Consider the following 17,399-nt stretch of genomic DNA (forward strand, 5'->3'; position numbering starts at 1 on the left):
ACTAAGATGGTGAGCACACTAGATAGGATGGTCCCCTTGAGAGGAGAGAAGGACATGGCTGCCAGGGTGGAGGTGGATCTGCCAGGATCAGCAATGGGCTAGGCATGAAGAGAGTGAGAACCAAGGCTGACTGCATAGAGTTTATTCATAGGTGAGTTCTCAGGGCCCTGCTCAGTCCTGACCCAATCAGCACCTGGCAATTGTGAGTTAGCTGATCCAGAAGTGCAAGGATAAATGAGTAGGGTGCTCCTGACAAGCATGGTCGGTAGAAAAAAGTAGAAAACATGCCACCCATTTCCTGAATGCTAGCTAGACATTCTCTAGGGGACATTAGTGGAGAGGACAAGATGTTAGGCAGGCAGAGTACAGCAACACTGTGAGCTGGAGAGGCTTGAGTTTAAAACCTAGTTCTGGCATTAGCTCTCTGGGCATTCTTGTATTATTTTGTGAGCCTGTATGAGCCTTAGTTTCTCTAGCTATAAAATGGAGTTAATTACACCAATTTATACACCTGCCTCTGCTTGCTGTTCTCTAACTGTGTAATCATGGGCAAGTCAGGTGAGAATAATTTTGAGCCTCAATTTCTTCTCCCATATAATGGAACCACTTGAGAACAAACAAACCACTGTGCTTACCTAGAGCCACAAGTCCATTTTCAGAGTCCTAAGTGTCCACGATCTGAGTGCCAAGCTCACACGTGTGCATGGCCATGTTCCATCGATGTCCATAAAAAAAAAAAAATGAAGAGAAATGACTTAAAGATACCAGCAAAGAGAGACTGGAGATGCCCAGATGGTCTTTTTACACAGGCAGTATGAGGGGGAAGTGCTGCATTATGGGTGCTGTGGTCCTAATTAAGGATGACAGCTAGACAAATGTACTTACAGATGCAAAACCCAGAGCTTTCTGGTTTGTACCCGATCCTGTTCTAAATGCCCCACACCTGAGGCCCACTGGGTAGGCCAGCAGGCAGGTAAGAAGGAATGTGAGAGTATTCAGGGCCAAAGCACCAGATATAAATCCCAGAGAGACTGCCTTTCTTAAGCCTAGGGAATACCAGTCAATTTATACCTCATCATCTCACCCTGCGGGTCTGGTTAAAGGTTTGACCTGCGCCTCCTCTCCCTTTCCAAAATCTTGTCCTGTTCCCTCTTAACTTGATTTACTCTATTGCTCCAGCTGCTGACTTTGGCAGCTTTTCCAGCTCTCCACCGACCACTGAGCATGGGCACCATCCTAAATGACTTCCACTGGGCCACGAGGCGAGGGTTCCCGCTAAAAGCTCCAGAGAGTGCCCGCTCCCATAAATGGCCCTGGAAAAACATGCTGCCCCCAGCCCCACCTCTTCTCACTTTCAACACCCAGGCACACTTTGGGGCACAGCATGAAAGGCTGGGCTAAAGGGGACTTGCATTTTTACACCGTATTTGAGTTAGCTGTTTTATCTGGACGTGGACCTGAACAGGGAAATGAGGGGGAGAGAGAGGGGCTTTATGAACTCAAAACCAGAATAGACCATTTAAGCTGGGCTGAGTGAAGTCACTGAATGTGCCCTGGAAAATACTTTCAAGGCATTTTATACATTTTGCACCCAAAAAAACTGCCTTGGCCAAATTGAAGGAGCAGCCTTCAGATACTCAAATCCTCCATTTTTCCTGAGATTTTCCTGACAGTGTAGGGACTTGAGAAAACAATAAGAATGTGTCCTGAAAAGCTACATGAACATGTAAAAATTCACATTCTCTACAAATCACACACATACACATACACACACACACACACACACACACACACACACACACGCACACGCACACGCACACGCACACGCACACACATTTCTATCTGCTGAAGTCTTCCCTCAGTAATAAGGTGGGCTTGTCTCCACCTCCCATATGGCTGTCCCTGTCTCCATGTCCCTCCTGCCACATAGTTCTTTCCATCTTGGCTAAGCCTGCTGGACCATCCCACAGGAGTAGCCTGGCCTTTGCACTTGCTAGCTACATAATCTTTATCGAACAGTTGAAACGTCCTACACCTCAGCCATCTGTACTATAAAGTACAAGTAATATTTCTCCTTTACAGGTATATGAAAATGAAATGTAAAATGAATTTAAAGCTCTTAGGACTGTGGTCAGTAAGTTCTACGTGTTGGGAGTGGAAGTTGGCGGTGTGTGGTTTTGCCTAGTCATATAAATTTATGGGATTGCAGTTTATTTTCAATTGTATCACAAGCTTCTTAACACAAAACGTACATGGAGACAGATATAGATTCATATAGTCAACTGTCATACACCTTACTATCCTATATATGGGTTCACATATACGTTCAGACAGTTGACACTCATTTATCTGACTATCCTTGCCAGAAATTATACACACACACACACACACACACACACACACACACACACACACACACGTACCAGGCACTGTGTTTGTTGTTTTAAATGTTTGTGATGTTCAAGTTCATGTATCCAGCATGGTTAGCCCATAGTACACATCAATCAATCAAACACCAGTCTAGACATTCTGTAAACATGATTTCCCACTACAGCCAGCTGCTTTTTATGAAAAGGAAGTTATGAAAACTAATACTGGCTTTGTTGATTGAAAGGTCTTCAAAGTAGAGATGAGATTTCCCAGAAACAACTCCAGCAATTGACTGTGGTATCCTCTCCTGCCCATGATGTCCAGCATGTCTTGCCTGATGACCACCCCTGGATTTTAGGCTTGGCTAGCTAAACTTACAACACTGCAAGTCAATTCTTCTCTTTGCAATGAGTGTCTTTCTCTTTCTCTCAGCATTTGTGTGTGTATATATATATATATATATATATATATATATATATATGTATTCCACATGATACATATATAGTATTGACTTACGCATGATACATACATTATGTATGCAGGCATCTCTGCTGGTTAGGTTTCTAAAATTAGTGGAACCTAATAATATTACTATGTTATTTTAGCATGGTTATAAAATAGTATACATGTATGTGATGGTTAATATTATGTGACTATTAACTTTATGTAGCTAGATCTCACTGTCATATATGTGGTCACACATTTTTCAAGACATGGTAAGAGAGGGTGTTTTTGGAAGAAATTAACATTTAAATCAGTAGACACTAACTCAAGTATCTCCAATGTAGAAGGGCTTCATCTAAAAAGTTGAAGGCCTGAATATCACAAAATACTGACCTCGAGAGTTCTTAAATCAATGAGAATTTTGCTGCATTTGGGCTTTTTACTACAACATGAGCTATTTCCTGGGTCTCCAGTATGATAGTCTTTAGTTTTTAACCTCACAATTAGCTTTTTTTCTCAATCTTCAGCTACCTACCTAGCATCTGCCATGAAGAATCTGGATTTTCCAATCTTCAGAGTTGCATGGGGAAATTACTTAAAATAAACATTTTCCCTTCCCATCATCTTGGTACTGCTTCCCCGCAGAACCCTAACCTCCACACAATAGTCAAACAGATTTGATGTTGAGGGTTGCTAACACAACAGTAGCTCTTTGTATTTTTTACTAACACAGACATTGGTATCAATGATAGTGCAGGATCATTTCACATCAGTCTTCATATAATTAAATCAGGATTAGGGTTAATGTCCTCACCTGAGCTAATAGCAGCTGAAGACCCCAAGGTTCACACCTAGAAATCATTTAATGAATTTGGGAGGGTGGAAAATTTGAGCATAGTTGAGGACATACAAAGTCCAGTTTCCTTGCATCATGGAAAATTGAAGGAGACAGACACTTCAGGGACTTCCTTTCCAACAGAGCATGCTCACAAGTGCAAAGCAAGCCCATTAAAGCGGTCTCCACTGGAGCAAGCAGAAGGCTGTGAAGCAGGTACACAAGAGAGTCATCACCCACGTGCTGAAGGTCAGGTTTTAAAAGGATAAACGCTCCAGCAGGGAACATCTGAAATGCAGAGGTTACAGAGGGGCCTTTTGGTAGGTAGACAGTGATGAGCAGCCTGAAGTATGGCTGTGTTCATTCGTTAGCAACAAACAGTCACAGGAGGCCCCTCCTGTGATAACACAGGGAAGGACACTGCTCGCCCTCATTTTCTTAGTCTGCCTTCTTGAGTCAGAAACTTCCCCTTTATGTCAACAAAGTTTATGAGAATATTTAATTTATTATACACCATCTGAAGACCCAAGAGAAAACGCCAAGGTGAATTTTTCCATGAAATAACTACATCCCAGCTATCAAATTAAATTGAATATGCTGTGTACAGACAAATAAATCATATTATGATTAATTATGACCTTGGTCCCTGTCCCTCCTGCATGGAAGGACAGCCGGGAAAGAGCAAGCTGTTGGCGCTGGTTGTGTATTAGGCCTGTGATTTTTTTTTTCTTCTCTGATCACGAAATGGACTGGGCTTCTTCAAACTCAGTTCCTAAGAGTGATTCTTCCAAGAGCATGAGTTGCTCTGCTCCTATTTCTTTATCTGGAGGACATACAATTTTTGAGGAATCAGTGGTTTTAGATCAAGACTGTCAGCCAAACATTATCTAAGCTTAGCGTTGCAAGACAAAACAAAATGCAAATCAGAAAACAGTAATTAGCTGTATTCTATTCCCTATGAAAGAGGGAGCCAGGCATCTAGTACGGTGATCCGTTGTTTGCTGGAAGGCTAATTTAACTGGGCATTCTATATTTACCTGGGAACGCTCTCTGGAGTGCTTCAGCTTGGTCTCTGCCAGTCTTCCAGTTACTCCATTCTAATAGTTCCCCTACACACTTGCACACATTCACACACATCCCAAGCTCTTTGTTCCCCTGACTTCTTTCTGCATTTTCAAGTGGACTGCATCTACCATTAGCACCCATAATCACTCATTTCTGTGAGACAGGGAATCTAAGGGATGCTTAGTGTTTTGTTGCAGTAAATACTCAGAAAGCAACATAGTGTCTTTGTATGCTTCCTTCTTCCTCCAAGTTCAGCTATGTCCTCATGCTCCCCTACCTCAAGGGTCAGACCCAATTCAAAGATGCTTGCAGATGCTGAGGTCCTGTCTGGCTTGGGTGAAAGTCCTTATTTCACTGTGATGATTATCAGTGACTGTCAATTTGACAGGCTCTAGGCATGACTGTGAGGGAGTATCTAGGTTAGGTTAACTGAGGTCAGACTCAGCACCTTAACTGTGGATCATCCCATGGGCTAGCATTCTGGAGAAGACAAATAGGGAGCTGAGCACCAGCATCTGTTACTCTCCACTTCCTGGCTGGAGATGCAATGCCACAAACTTCTATCACCATAACTTCCCCACCGAGAAGGCCTGTGCCTGCAAACTGAGAGCAAAACTAAGCCCTTTCTCCTTGCTCTGCTTTTGCCAAGTACTCGTCACAACAGTGAGGAAGTACCTAATACAGGGACCAGAATGTGTCATTTCCCTGCATCCGAGAATGTGCTTTGGAAAGGGGTGAGATGATGTTTAAATTGTGAGACAGAGTGACCATGTGTCCCCCAAAACTGGAAAGGAACTATTCAAGACGCCTCCTGAGCCATCTCCCTGCTTCAGCTATTGACCTCTATAATTTACTCATCTGTAAAATAGCAACTTCAGTCCAGAATCTTCTTGTGGTTTCTGCACATAGCAAATCAAAGTAGAGTGTGACCGTCCCCCATTCCCCTTGCCTCATAGCAGTCTTGACTCTCCCCAGCACACAGCCAGCATTCTGTTTCTGCTTCTCTGTTCAGCCATTTCCTACTGAATAGAAGTTTCTTCTTCCAGAAACTTCCCTGGATAGTTATTCTACTTTTCAGCAGAATTTGAAGGTCATGTTGGCCTCCCCCGGCCTCCTTCCCCCGTTCCTTTTGTTGTAGCACCAAATCCTTCTAAACTTTTATGAAATCCAGTTGCTTATTATATGTCATCCTGAGTCCCTGTCATGACCCATCCTGAGAGCAACAGTTTGGGGATATTTTCTTCTAAACACAAAACAGAGCAGGGCTTACAGATGGTACTCCATAAACATGGAAGGAGGGAGAAGCCCAGAGATCTGAAGAGTAATGAGAATTTCCCAACCTCCATGAGGCTACAGGCCTGTAGGGGATGTGAGTGTCTAGGTCTTAAGTAGAGCTGGACTGACTCCTATGCTTAGGTGGGACACTGAGTCAGTAGCGCCAAGGGCTATGTGGCTCACTAGAAGTAATCACAGCATACACCAGGTCCTCAATACTGTGCCCTCCAGAGATGACACCTAAAGTGTTCTGAAACTCTAGGGAAGAGTAAACAGAGAATCAGCAATGGCTGAGTAGACCTGAATTCCCGATCATAATATAGAGTCTTAGGGCAAATTATGATTAAGTTATAGAAACTAGAGGTCAGCATTTCCTTTTAAAAACAGTTTCCCCTCCCCCTACTCCTTCCAGTTCCTCCCCACCTCTCCTCTCACCCACACCCTTTCTGAAATTTCTTAGAAAACAAACAGGCATTTAAGGAATAATAGCAATATAATAAGATAAATCAAAAACAAATCAGTATATGACAAAATGATCAAACACACATTCACATTCAGAGGAAGCCCATAAAAACCCAAAACCAGAAGCCATAATATTTGTGCAAAGGACCTGTAAGGTTTAAAAAAGGTGGGGGGAGGGGCCTGACTTAACATTGGACAATGAAACAAAGAACTTCCAAAGATGCTGAGTTCCCTTGTGCCGATCATCTACTGCTGGGCATGGGGCCTACACTTAAGAGTAGACTCCCTTGGAGAAAACTAATCATTTGCAAGTGGCTACCAATTAGAAATAGCGTCTGGGTTAGTAATGGGAGAATGTGTCTACTTCTCCTTTTAGCTCTGGTAGAGACCCATGCAGGCCCTGAGCATGCTGCCACAGTATCTGTGAGTACAGATGTGCATCAGCCCTGTTGTATCTAGAAGGCCTTGACTCCTTGGTGTCCTCCATCCCCTTTGGTTCTTATAGTCTTTCTGCCTCCTCTTACTTCTAATTCCCTGAGCCCTAAGGATAGAGATTTTATGGAGTCCTTTTTAGGGCTGAGTCTTCCAAGTTCTCTCTCACTTCTTGTATATTAACTGGCTGTGGGTCTCTGCATTTGTTCCTATCTGCTACAAGAGGAAGTTTCTGTGATGATGGCTAAGCAAACGCTTTCCTATGAGTACAACAAAATGTTGTTAGGAATCATTTTAATGCTATGTTCCTCTAGCTGCTAGTGGTTTTCAACCTTCCTAATGCTAAGACCCTTTAATATAGTTCCTCATGTTGTGGTAACCCCAATCATAAAATTATTTTTGCTGCTACTTCATAACTGTAATTTTACTACTGCTGTGAATCATTATGTAAACACATGATATGCAGGATATCTGGCATGTGACCCCTGTGAAAGGGTCATTAGACTCTCAAAGGGGTCATGACTCACAGGTTGAGAACTACTAGATACTAGCAGAAAGCAGTATTTTGTTTTCGCCTAAGTCCCTGACCTATCTAGTCTCAAGTTCTTGGCCACCCAAGCAATCCTGGGCATGGGTTCTATCTCCTGGAGTGGGCTTTAACTCAAATCAAATAGTGGTCAGTTATTCTCCCAAGCTTTGTACCACTGTTGCACCAGCATATATTGTAAGCAGTCACTCTTGTAAATCCAGCAGAGGACTAAGCCTCTGAAACTGTAAGCAAGCCCCCAATTAAATGCTTTCTTTTATAAGAGTAAAAGTTGCCTTGGTCATGGTGTCTCTTCACAGCAAGAGAAAAGTGAATAAGACAGTATCTTCCAGTACAGTGAATACTAGTCCATAGGGGAGAAGGCTCTAAAGAGGTATCAGCTTGACTTCTACAAGTTCAAGGAATTATGTAGGTGTTATCTTCAGCAATGGGGCCTAACTGTCAGTTTGTGGAGAGTCACCAATAGCCTTGGCAAAGCGCTTGTTTGTTTGGGGGTTCCCATGAGATAGATCTCTTTGGCCAAGAACCTGATTAGATGTAACCCATCCCAGTACTGGAATCTTCATTTGGTGGTGAGACATGTTCATTTGGGTCTCTGTCTTCCTGATTTTTTGGTGATTTCATTTAGATTTCTTTCATATATGTATATATTATAAGAAGCCTCTTGTTGCAAGATATTTGATTACACTATAAAGATATGTCACTGTGATTGGTTTTAATAAAAAAGCTAAATGGCCAATAGCTAGGCAGGAGGTATGTATAGCAAGGACTTCTGGACAGAGAGAGCTCTGGGAAGAAGAAAGGTAGAGTGTCGCCAGACAAATGGAAAGGAAGCAGGATGGGAATTACAGCACAAAGGTAATGAAGCCACATAAAAGAATGAAGATTAAAAGATGTGGGTTAATTTATGTTATAAGAGCTAGTGGGATGAGCCTAAGCTATAGGCCAAGCTTTTACAATTAATAATAAGTCTCTGTGCCATTTTTTGTGAGCTAGCAGCCCAAAAATAATCTGTCTGATCTATTGTATCAAGCTTCCATCCTACCTCTCAAATGGCTCTTAATTTTAACTGTCTCCCCATATACCCTCTCTTGCCTCCCTTCCCCTCCTCATTTGATCCTCACATTTCAGTCCTTTCTCATCCATCCATAAATATCTATTCTATTTCCCAGTCCTAGGAAGATACAATTTTATAGAGAGACACTAGTCCCTTACTTTCCACCTAACCTCTATGGTAATACAGACTGTGGCTTGCTTTTATCAATGACTTAACAGCTACCATCTACATAAAAGCAAATACATACCATATTTGTCTTCCTGGGTCTCAGTTTTACCACTCAGGATAATATTTTTCTAGTTCCATCCATTTACCTGTGATTTTATTTTATTTATTTATTTTTTTGGGGGGGTTTTTTTCGAGACAGGGTTTCTCTGTGTAGCTTTGTGCCTTTCCTGGAACTTGCTTTGGAGACCAGGCTGGCCTCGAACTCACAGAGATCCGCCTGCCTCTGCCTCCCAAGTGCTGGGATTAAAGGCGTGCAGCTGAGTAATACCCCACTGTGTAAATGTACCACATTTTCTTTATCCATTCATCCACTGACAGACATCTATAGAGTTAATTTCTGGCTATTGTGAGTAGAACAGTAATGAACATGGTTGAGCAAGTGTCTCTATGGTGTCTCTATGCATTCTATGGGTATATGTCTAAGAGTAGTATAGCTGGATCTTGAGGTAGATTGATCCCTATCTTTCTGATGAACTGCCACACTGATTTCCATAGTGGTTGTGTAAGTTTGAAGTCCCACCAGCAATGGACTTGTTTTCCCCTTATTCCACACTATCAACAGCATAAGCATTCACTTGTTTTCTTTATCTTAGTCATTCTGATTGATGTAAGATTAAATCTCAAAGAAGTTATGATTTGCATTTCTCTGATGGCTAAGGATGGTGAACATTTCCTTAAGTGAGTCTCAGTCATTTGAGTTTCTCCTTTGAGAATTCCCTGTTTAGATCTGTATACCATTTTTAATTGGGTTATTGTTTTCTTGATGTACAACTTTTTTATTTTTCTATATATTTTGGGTATTAGCCCTCTATTGGATGAGTAGCTGGTAAAAATTTTCTCCCATTCTGTAGGCTGCCAGTTGTCTAAGTGACGGTATCCTTTGTCGTGCAGAAGCTTCTCAGTTTCATGAAGACCCATTTATTAATTGTTGATCTTAGTGCCTATGTTAATGATATTCTGCTCAGAAAGTCTGCTGTGCCAATGAGTTCAAGGCTATTCCCCACTTTCTCTTCTATCAGTATCAGGTACAATGTATCTGGTTTTATGTTGATGTCTTTGATCCATTTGAAGCTGAGGTTTGTGCAGTGTGATAAGTACGGATCTACCTGGATTCTTCTACAAGCAGCCAGCCAGTTTGGCAAGTACTATTTGATGAACATGCTGTCTTTTCCCAGTGTGTATTTCTGGCTTCTTTTTTAAAAAAATTAGGCGTCCATAGATGTGTGGACTTATTTCTGGATCTTCAATTTTTATTCTCTTGACTGACTTGTCTGTTTTTGTGCCAATACCATGCTGTTTTTATTAAATATAGTTTGGGTAGAACCTGAAGTCAGAGGTGGTGATACCTCCAGCAGTTCCTTTATCATTCAGGAGTATTTTAGCTATCTTGGGTTTTTTGTTTTGTCTTGTTTTGTTTGGTTTTGTTTACATTTCTATATGAAGCTGAAAATTGTCCTTTAAAGATCTATGAGGAATTTTGCTGAAATTTTGATGGTGATTGCATTGAACCAGTAGGCTGCTTGTGGTAGATTAGCCATTTTACTAAATTAATCCTACTGATCATGAGCATGTAAGATCTTTCCATCTTCTGATATCTTCTTCAATTTCTTTCTTCAATGTCTTAAAGTTTCTTTTTCCAATTTAACTTTTTTCAATGATTATTTGTAGATTTCACATCATGCATCCTGATCCCGTTCATATCCCCATTCCTTTCCATCTGCCCTCTATCCTTCCAACCACACCCCCACTCTTTAAAAGAAAAGAGAAAGAAAAATCTCATTGTGGGAGCTGTAGTGTGACACAGTGAGTCACACAGTATACCCTTTAGTTCAAATATCATTACTTGCAAGTGTTCATTGCAATTAGTCACTGGTCTATTTGAGGTCTCTGGTTTTTGCTACACCATAGATGCTGGGCTCTCAGTGGGGCTCTTCTTAGATATCCTGTTATTGTCCTATGTCATGGAGATCCTACAACTTTGGATCTTTGAGGCCAGCCTCTTCACATGCTCCAGCAGATACAGATGGGGTGGATGATGGGATGGGTCAACTCATAGCCCTGGTTCTGGGTCTGGATGGTAACTGGGTTGGTCAGCCCACCAATTCTCCCTCATCTTCAGCACCACCCCAGATAGCTCACCCTATGTACTAAGCAGCAAGGGGTGAGGCCAATTCTGCTACTTTCATGTCCTCAGAGCTGGCTCACCCACACCTACACCACCAAAGCTCTACTGTGTTGGGCAGTCAAGGTTTATGGGCCACTCTGCAGAGTGCCACAGCTGGTGAGAGACAGGACCAGCTCTCTCACTCTTATGACCGCAGGGACAACTTTCCCATCTGCCACAAGCCATGAGGTGTGTGTGTGTGCCTTCTCTCCCTTGCCCATGCTACCATACGGCAGATGGGGGGGGCAGATCTCTCATGCTTATGTTCTCAGGGCCAGTTCACCCATGCCCTCATCAACAGGGTCAGCTCTACTGTGTTGCCCAGGCAAGATGCAGGGCCCACTCTCCCAAATGCTGTATCTGGTGAAGGGGCAGAGTCAGCTCTCTCACCTGCCACAGATGGCAAGCGGCAAAGGGGGAGGGCATCTTTTGTCCTTGTCATCACACAGCAGATGAGAGGTGGGGGGGCACTCTTCCACTCTCGGGACCTCAAGGGTAGGTTCACCTGAAACCCACCAGCAGGGTGAGTGCTACTCTGCTGCCCAGGCAAGGTGCAGGGCCTGCTTTCCTGAGTGCTGCAGCTGGTGAGGTGTCAGGCCAGTTCACAGGTTCTTATGACCTCAGGGCCAGCTCTCTCCCCTACTACAGGTGGTAAGGGGTGAGGCAGGAGAGTGAGGAGGGCATCTCCCCTTCACTCTCACCACCATATGGCAGATGAGGGGTGGAGCCAGATCCCTCCAGCTCACTCGCGTTTTCTAGGCTGGCTAACCCGTGCCCTGTCAGCAGGGTCGACTCTCCGGTGCTACCTAGGTGAGGTTCAGAGCCTGCTCTCTTTAGTGTTGCAGTTAGTGAGGGGCTGGATCAGCTCTCATGCCCGCCAAAGGTGGCGAGGGGCAAGAAGGGGAGGGCCTCTTTCCATGCCTATGCTACCACATGATAGACGAGGCAGGGCAGGACCAGCTCTCCCACTCTCACACCCTCAGGGCCAGCTTGCCCTCACCCCCGCCAATAGTCAAGTCTGTCATGCTGCCCAGGTGAGGTGCAGGGACCTGCCTTCTCTAGTGCAGTACTGGGTGAAGGGCAGGACCAGTGACCCCTAGTGTTGCAGCCAGTGAGGGGCAGGTCCAATTGTGCAGCCCCATTCTCTCAGCCCTTGATGGTAACAGGAGCCGCAGAAATCATCACAGACCATGGCTACAGCAGGCCCACAGGTGCAGACATGGCCCTTGGCAGCAGCTCAGGCTCATATATCACTGTATCAAGCAGGCCACTGACCTCAGCCCACTCCTCACTGCCAATACTGTTTTAATCACAATCAACATTTGAACATAAGTGGCTTAAAGAAACAGCCAGTGTGTTGTACATTGAGGATCAGCAGAGAGTTCAGATCACTGGAGTCATCTGGAGATCGGGCTAACCAATCAGCCACCATCTCAAAAGTGAAGGGTTTATGGGGGTCTTCTACAGAAAGTGAGTATTCCATCCCTTCTTCCTCTGGCAACCTATAAGGTCCTCCCAAGTCACATGGGATTAAGGAGAATAATCCTATCATGCCCATTCCCATGCATTTCTGCCTCTTGCCCTTGTGGTTTTTACAATATTCAGTATTCAGGAGAAAACAGGGATAAATAATTCTTGTTACATAATTCATTACACTCAGCAACAATCCTACCAATGAACTTCTACCCTTCCATTTTGTACATGCAGAAATGGAAAGCACAGAGACAATCAGGGGCCATGGCAAAGGCCCCACAATGTGTAGACACAAGAGCCAAGATGTCAGACCAGGCATGACTCCAAAGCCATTCTTATTCTTTCCACAACACCACACTGTCATTTATGACCACCTACTTTCCCTTTAAAATGAGCAGGCATTTCATCCTTGCCACAAACACACACCCAAATCAGAGAGTAGACACTTTGTTGGGATATTATACTTGAATCAGAGAAGAGGAATAAGTGCAGCAAATGTTAAATTGGCTCAATTGTCTTTGGCATCTTTTCTTCTGTAAGAGGAAAGAAGAAAAATAAAACAAGAGGAGAGAAGGGACCTCCGAGATTGCTGGGGAAGCTGGTGCTTATTTTTAAGGAGTCTGCAGAAATTGGGACATGTGTTAGCCTGCCCAGCCTGAATTTTATGTCTCATTGTGTTGACTCCATAACAACCACAAATCGGTTTTCACTTGACCATCCCTAGTTCTATTTGTAAAGACATGTATTAGAGAGACTAAAATATGATTATGGGATGTTTCTCCAAATAGCCAGAAGGGCAGTCATCTGTATTTCCTGGTATGGGCAGAGTACTTCCTAGTTTATGTTTCAAGTTATAAGTTGGGGCTTCCTTCATGCAAAACCTTGCACAAGATTATCTTTGGGATAGAAAAGTAGATGTATTTTCCCTGCTGCTTCAGGAATCTAACTTAAACTTTCTCTAAGTCAAGGCACTGGATTAAGTGTGTCATGTTTATTTGTCAAAGGCATTACCTTATTACATCTAATCTACATTCCAAATTTCAGCCTGAATCCTGAGAGACGTCTGAATCATTGGGCCTGGAACTGCCCTGGTATCATCTGCTCTCTGAACAAAAGCTCCATTTTTCATGGCTCAGAGATGCTAAATTCTGAAACAAAAGCCCTAAATGACAGCAGATCCCTCTGCAGAAAGACAAGATATATAAACACTGAGTTATGAAGCCACAGAAACTTTTCCCAGACCCACAGCAGCCTTTTCAACATGATTCCTGCACAGATAAAGCAAAGGTGGAAACATGGATGGGCCTGATCTGATACACTTAATCAACTACATGGATTTATAAGCATGCTAAGTCAGATTCTTCAAGTAACATAAGCAACGCTTGTGTTCTAGCCTTTGTACAAGACTTTACACAAAGGAAGCCGCAACTAGTAAAGTTCCTCATTGAAATTTTCCACTATGACATGTCCCTATCAGGTGTTTGAGCAAAGAGAAATAATTGCAGTGAGTGGCAACCCCAAGAGGTCTTTCCAGTTAGCAGTGCTCAGCTAAGGTCAAACCTAAACACTACAAGCAAGTCATCCCATCTTAAAAAAGAAGACATTTTAGACTTCCAACATGGGGAAGCAGGAACCTATAATGGAGAAGTGACAGACTTGAGCTGTTCACCTTACTTTTAGCAACACTAGGCCCAAACTCCAGTTCTTCTTGTATGGTAAATACATCCAGCCTGGGAAAGGGTATCCAACTAATAGTTAGTTCCTAGTTGTGAAAGGTCAACACATGGCCTTAGTCCTTAACTCTCTCTGCTTAGGTTTCTTCATCTAGAAGATTGGGTAGAAATATTTACTCCATGGACCTGGCTGAATCACAAGAGGAGACTGTTTCCATGAGACACCTCATATCTCTGATATCCCAGCAACAGGTCAATGTAACAGCTGTGTGCCATGAGTCTGCTTGCTTTACCAGGCATATGATCTCATAAACGGGCTTCTACCCAGACCCTTCGTGTGTCACAGCTGGCACCAGGCATATATTAGGCGGTCAGATATTTGGTAAATGAACTAATCATTTCTATGATGCATAGAAATTGTCCAGGACAATCACTTGGTATATCTTTCCAGCTTTATCTCATTTCTAACTTAAAATCCTAAGACTCTTCTATACTTTATAATTCTGCACTAGATACCAGCTATAAAACTCTATCTGTGAAACAGACAGAAGCTTTTTTAACAGTGAAAAGTATATAGAGGCCACAAATTCATAGACATTTAAAATAGATAAATAATATTATTTTTATTTATTCAAAAATAGGTCATTAAAATTCATATTTGTAAATTAAGTAACTGTTACATGAATAGTAAATAGACACCATTGACCCCCTCTACTCTTTCATCTATAGCTCCCCCTACCTGAAGGTCACCTCTCCTACTCCTTCAACCCACTGTTAAGGTAACCTCCCAAGTGCATTTTCTATGTCAGAGGGACCTTCTCCAGATAGCCATAGAAGTCTCCTTCTATGTACCACACTTGATTCATTGTTGTGCGTTCTTTGCATTCTACACAAATCACTCAGCTGGGACTCAAGTAGCAAACTACCTTCTCAATATCTCCAGATTAAGGAAGTCTGTGCCCTCCACTTGATGCCCACTGGCTCAGAGTAGTCAAAAGATCACATTAGTACATGCTCTCTGGGGCTCTAAGAAGTAAGACACAGAACTGACAAAAAGGCAGTGACTGATTGCCAATGCCTATCATGGAAAAAGGTTATGAGAATAGGAAATTGTCCTGGTTCTCTTTGAATGATGACTACCCTCAAGTGGAATTCAAAGCGGTAAATAAAGTGTTAACATAGACTTACCATCATCTCCAAGCCTGAGATAGCCCTTATACATGTGCCCACACATACTCCCACAGACACATGCACACAACACACACTCATACACACATACACATGCATACACACATATTCACAGTAGTCTCAGAAGTGGCTCATCCTACATTTTATACATTGAGAGTTATACATCCTTATTTTATACATTGAGAAGTTGAGATGGGAAACTCCTTTGTTAACAACCAAAGGACATTCCAATGAAACTAGAGGTCAAGAAAATAATTCAATCACTGTCACTGTCTCTTAGTCACCAAGTAGGAAACGAAAGAGATGTGAGCTGGGGGAGGATGTCAAGAGGGCTCTACAGTACACAGTTAATGGCAAAAGCTTGAGGGTTTAAAAGGGTATAAGTTTTTTGAGGTTTTTTTGTTTTGTTTTGTTTTCATCAGAATAACATGGCAAGAATAGCAGTTGGGATAGCAGGCCCTGAGAGCCTCTCACTTTACACACCAGTGTTCTAACAGATTTCCTCTTCATCCGGGCGCTGAGCACCATGGTCAGCCTCCCGTCCAAAATCTTCAAATGTGGGGAAAACACTTGGCTGACCCAGAAAGCTGTGTAAGCTATTGTGAGTTGTGCTAAGTGGGTGACCACAGTGACAGGGGGGCAGAGCTGGTTGGGGAGCCATCCTGAACTGCCTGCTGAGCAGACACTTGACACATTCAACCCAAATCCTGCTGCTTGCTCTCTGAGTGAGACATTTGGGCTCCTGGTTTGAAAATGAAGTACTCACTCTCATGAGAACCTGGCTCTGCCCTCCCTGTAACTCGATACTCCCACATCTCCACCTTCAGATTCATTCCTGGCTTTGCCTGGTGCAACATCTTAGCTCTGAGAACTTGTGATTTGTACTAGATTTAAAATAAATTATTTCCTAAAGAATAAATAACTCTAAAGGAAAATAAAATCTCCGAAATGAAGTCACTTTTAAGTATTCCTCAATTCCTTCCCCCCCCCCTCTGAAGAACCGAGATTAGCCAAGATGCACACCAATAGATTAATTAAAATTAATAATGGTTCATGGCCCCAAGCACTGTCAAAAACTTTATAAACACCCATTTATTTAAGCTCCATGTCAGGCCCATGAGTTGGTTTTTAGTACCCTACCCAGTTCTTACAGATGAGCACAAAAACTCAGAGAAGTAAGTGACACGTCCAGGGTTATGTACAGTCAGACTGGAGTCAGGAAGTGAGACACCTGTGTATGAAATTTAAGGAGGTATCCACTCTCAGGATTGTGTAAGTACAGGGTTATCACCTAAGAGTGTGAATGTCCCCTTAAATTTTCCATAAGCTTCTCTTACCCCATTTTAGTCTGGTGCCACAGCAGTAGCAAAACTGAGCTTTACCTTGGTGCCAAAGCTCCAGCTCAATGCCACCTGTCCTCCTATAGGATCAAAAAAATCTACCCATGATGTCTTGCTCCAAAAGGTAAGCCTCTGCACAAGTATCTTTAACACCTAAGATTGTGGGTGAGCTGCTCCAACCATCTGAGTCCAATAGGGAAACATGGAGCTGTTGTGTGTGCACATCTTCACACATGCCCACACACACCAGCACACATATAAACATACACATACCCCTCCTGCTATAAGGCACCAGCTGTCAATCATGTTAGATATCTCAGCACAATCCAATAAACTAAAAGGAAAAATGTCATTGTATCTGCCCCAAATATAAAGCAAGAAAGTGCTAAAACTCTATCAATTTTAAACCTAAGTTATTGACCCCTTTGTTTGAGAAAAGAAAATATAGAGCCAACTTCACATAAATGTAGAAACCAGAACCAAAATCAAGACAGAGTTGCATGACCAGTTTCCTAGCCCCAGCTCCACTCTGCCCTGGATTGGGCCGAGTGATCTAGACTCACCAGTGCAAAGTAAACCATGTTCCTCAGAGCAGTAGGCATGACTTCACTAAAATTCAACATCATTTCTGTTGGGCAGAGAGGAGAGACCAGCTTAGGCCCCTAGTAAACAGCACACTTCCCCAACTTAAGGGAGCAGGGGGTGGTGTGTGGGAATTCCACAGAGCCTGAGTTTGTCAAAATTACTCCAATTATAAGACATATTACCCAAAATAGCTCTTTTCCCTTGCCATCCACAATTTCCCATTGTAATTTTCATTTTCATCCAAAGACCATTTAAACCAAA

The 17,399-nt window shown here is 42.8% G+C and overlaps 1 long non-coding RNA gene across 1 annotated transcript in view; it reads right to left on the bottom strand.

Annotated features, from left to right (window-relative positions):
• Nucleotides 1–17,399, bottom strand: part of LOC128108370 (uncharacterized) — a 49,738-nt gene that overhangs the window by 7,377 nt on the left and 24,962 nt on the right. The window contains exon 7 of the long non-coding RNA XR_008217451.1: nt 636–17,181. This is a non-coding gene — a long non-coding RNA (uncharacterized LOC128108370). The remainder of the gene's footprint in view (nt 1–635; nt 17,182–17,399) is intronic.

The sequence above is a fragment of the Peromyscus californicus genome, unplaced genomic scaffold, assembly GCF_007827085.1.
Source record: "Peromyscus californicus insignis strain IS unplaced genomic scaffold, ASM782708v3 Scaffold_13__1_contigs__length_99412109, whole genome shotgun sequence".
NCBI lineage: Eukaryota > Metazoa > Chordata > Mammalia > Rodentia > Cricetidae > Peromyscus > Peromyscus californicus.